Source organism: Diadema setosum, chromosome 1, assembly GCF_964275005.1.
Source record: "Diadema setosum chromosome 1, eeDiaSeto1, whole genome shotgun sequence".
Lineage (NCBI taxonomy): Eukaryota > Metazoa > Echinodermata > Echinoidea > Diadematoida > Diadematidae > Diadema > Diadema setosum.
In genome coordinates, this window is record NC_092685.1 from 16,627,623 (window position 1) to 16,632,202 (window position 4,580).

Below are 4,580 nucleotides of genomic sequence, written 5' to 3' on the forward strand. Positions count from 1 at the left end.
ATATTCAACTTGCAGGCATAATAGCAATAGTGTGCCAAAAAATAAAGTGCCAAAAAGCCCTGCATTTCAAGGAAACAAATTAGTGGTACAGATATCATTGATGCAGAAATGTGAGTGTTGAATACCGTTTGCTGCTCGGTATTGAACCTCTGAATTGTTCTCATATTGAGACTCAGATTACAAACATTATTCTTAATTTTTGCAAATGATATGGATTATGCATTTTAAGTGCACTATTGTATGTGCCTTTTGAGTCCATTACCGAATAGTGATGTAATACCGCATAATATAATCTTGAATGATTTCTGTGGTACATCGTTTGATGATCGTGTCCTTCAAAGTAACATAATCTCCAATATTACAACTACAGGGGGGCATTCATGAAGCATTTTTTCCGACAAAGTTGTCGGACAAATTTGCTCTCAGCCAATCAGATGCAAGGATTTCAGTAGCTTGTAACAGTTTGTTAGAAAAATATCCGACCAAAACACTTCATGAAATGCCCCCACCCCCGATATATCGTTTATTACCAAGTGTAGAGACGTAATTGTAGTTGTAGTTATTATGATTATAAGCGTATAGTATTTCTTGATTTAAAAGGCATAATCTTATATGAGAAGTGACTTCATACCTCATGTTGCTATATGATACTGACTGGCTTTAAAATTCATGTATACAAAAGTGCTCGGTATATAGGCCTATCTCACGTTACCTGCCATTCGTAGCACCGTTCTTACTCGGTGTTTCTTATCTTTGTGTGTGTGACCAAATTGAAGTGCAGTATAAAAGGAAGTTTATATATTTTACGATGATATATACATGTAATGAAGTAATTATGTCATTGAACATAGATACGGGAGTGGTTACTCTTTTTAACAGAAGTGAATACAGTCCATGTCATTACTTCGTCGGCGTATATTCCAGACTAGTCGATGCTTCACATTTAGTGAAACACGGATGATGCCTAGTTCCCTTCAAACCTGCGGTGTTGGAAAAGCGTGCAGCACTAGACACATTTTCTAGCATACGCTTGCCATAATAGCTGAATTGATACTTCACAAAGTCTACGCTTTTGTTGGTGTGCATATTACCCTTTGTGATTATTTATTCTGGTGAATGTATGGTAGCACAGTGGTGTCGTAGCATGGTTTAGGGAATGTTCAAAATTATTATCTGCATGGGTTATTGAGTTGTGAAGTATTTACGAGTACATGTTAGTGTATTACAGATTCTTCCCTCAATATTGTATATACGCAGTCCGCTTCACGTCACAGTCATCCTTGTTCAATGAGTATTGCTCCCGCACACCAGCCAGTAGCAATAGCGGGCTCGGTTTTAGCTTGACACAGAATATACTTGTATCATCGTTCTATAGTGTTTAGAATTGTGTTGTTTTTATGCTTACACAAAACCGTTACGTCATACTCATAGAAGGACATCCTAATACGCTGTACTGTTATATCTTTCTACCTATGGCTAGGGATAAGAAATTGTCCATCCCGGGGTCCACCGTCACGTGACAATGTTTATACCATCGCTGACTGATATTTGACACATCTTTATGCATATTGCCAATTGTATTGTAGCTCGATCAACTACTGTATGTACATATATATATATATATATATATATATATATATATATACATTGTATATGAATTATCTTCTTCTTATGAAGTTCTTATCTGGGTAGTTTTAATAAAATTTGTAATTTCTCACCAAATTTTGTGAGTGCACTGACATAACTCATTTTCTACTCTGTGAATTTAATATACTTTGTAGCAAATTTCAAATTCAGTGGATCAAAATTATCATCTCTTAATTTACGCCTGTTGGGAACCCAATTCATACAAACAATATATTGGTTTACTCCGACATAACTGGTTCCTTGATTAGAGAATTCCTTATACCATCTATTATGAAATACAGTAACCCCAAGCCTTTCTCTTTTGTCAGTTGAAGGGAAGAACAATCTATTAAGTAAATACGAAAATGCATACACCACATACTTATGGCAGGACATTATGAAATCCTTCAGGACAAAAAAGTAATCAGACATTTGCACAGAGACAGGAAGTAGTGCCTGCTTCACTGTATGTCCATATTTGCACTTTCATTCCCATGCAGGCATGATATAATGTCATCATAAGCTACAGTGCTTAGTCTTCTGTACATTTTTTCACGCTTTTCTGTTCTCTCTGACTATATATCACCCCTATTTTGAGATCACTTCATTGGTTACAAGTCAAAGATTGCATTGTTTTTAAGATTTTACTTCTGATTTTCCATTGTATTCAGGGCACTGCTCTTCAGTATAACATTGACTTACTCCATAATTACATCCCTGTTAGATCTCTACGCTCATCCAACTCGGGTTCTCTTATAATCCCAAGATTCACTACAATATGGGGCACACGTGCCTTTGGCCATGCTGCTCCCACCTTATGGAATGACTTACCTCCAGCCATAAAAAATTGTTCTTCATCAGATTCCTTTAAAAGCAGTCTAAAAACTCACCTGTTTAAGGCCTCCTTTTGAATACTTAATATTACTTTGAATTTTGTATGTTCTTTACCTCCTTCACTTTCTCTTCCTTCCGCGCCTAGAGCACTCTACAGAGTGGATTTGGCGCTATATAAATCATATCAAGTATTATTATTATTATTATTATTATTATTATTATTATTATTATTATTATTATCATTATTATTATTATTGTTATTATTATATATATATGTATGTATATATATATATATATATATATATATATATATATATATATATATATATATATATAGTGACAGCAATGGACTTAACCAGAACATGGCGGGGCGTGTATGTATGTATAATAAGAAGTGTATTAATATGTAGAAATTGTAATTGTAATTTTAATTTGGAAGTTTTTAATGTTTTCGGACGGCTAAAAAATTGAGTATCGGTAGGTTATAGTTGATTAAATGAGAACGAGCCTCGGCACAGAAACGCACCCCCCCCCCCCCCCTCCCATACACACTTATAAGATACATCGGAGCATAATCTTTACATAGACAACATCACAAGACCGCACTCGGCAGTAATACAGTAAGTTTTGTTCCGTGATTGTATTTAGTTATATTATGTTTGTTTGTCATTTGTTTTTTGTTAAAATGTGTTGTAATTTTATATGTTTTGTATTTATTGTTATGTGGAGTATACTTTTGAATGTATAATATTGAAGGTTATTTGAATTTAGTAAAAAAATATATATATATATTCATATATATATATATATATATATTTTTTTTTTTTTTTTTTTAAGCATAACTTGCAGAGACGTGGCTGATGTTGGGTAGCACCCCTTTAATTAAGCTTTCGGGCGAATTGCCCTTCAGAATTTACAATAACAACAACAACATATAAACAAAATCAACCTCGGTGTAAAATCATACCAAATTCAAATAACCTTCTATATTATACATTCAAAAGTATACTCCACATAACAATAAATACAAAACATACAAAATTACAACACATTAACAAAAAACAAATATATATATATACCTGTCCTTTGGCGTCTTGTTCACTTTTGGCGGTTTCACGCTGTGGCGATCTTCAGGCAGACTAACTACACTATATTTTCCGACGGATATATACCCAACGGATATTTATATACAATTGCACTATATACCTTTCCCTACAAGATTAAGCGTTTTATACCATTTAGGCTTTTGTCACATATATCAACCAATCGATTTTTATATATTTGTGTGTTTGTGTGTCTGTGTACGTGTGTGTGTGTGTGTGTTTGATTAAATTCCATATCTCCGTAGACAAGACACAATGAAATACGGTTTATAGGGTCCACAATCTCAACAGAAACTTACGTAGATAACGCTGTGGATAGTTCCTATTCTTATATGCATTACTGTAATATTTATAACAACTACAACTTAAAGAAAGTAGACAGGTTACAAATGTGTTGGTTGTCCTCGTATCTTATTTATTATGTCTTCTCATTGCCTGCCTGGTGATTCCGTACTTTTGTATCATCCCAGGGGCCACCTACTCTGCCCTCAGTCTAACGATATACCTTGAGTGCGTCAGTGTTCATAGAAATTTGCATGCTAGCTAGACGCACGCACTGCATTGTATACCAAACCGAACTTTGCACACTTCATTTTGTGGTGACGAACCGATGAAGCACTCGCACCCGAAAGGTTATATCCTTAGGCGACGTTTTATGAAATTCTGCCTGCATGCTTTGATCCCATCGTGAAATCGACAGCTCCCGTTGCGTGCTGGATACATGAACAACCGATCATGGCAGACTCAAAGAATTACCTTGTGTTCTTCTGCAATGGAAAGCAGGTTAGTAACTTTGATGCCGTGATGTCGTGAACCGATAAATAATATTGGTACAATCGAGTATTATCATTATTATTATATGCTTGTTCATATCAATTATTACGTATTTATTATTCATATTCATTCATATTTATTTATTCCTGTTGGTGGTAAATGTTGAAATGTTCACAGTTATCCTTATGAATCATTATCGTTCTGCTCGCGATCGTCGATCATATTTTTCCTAAAAAATGTGTG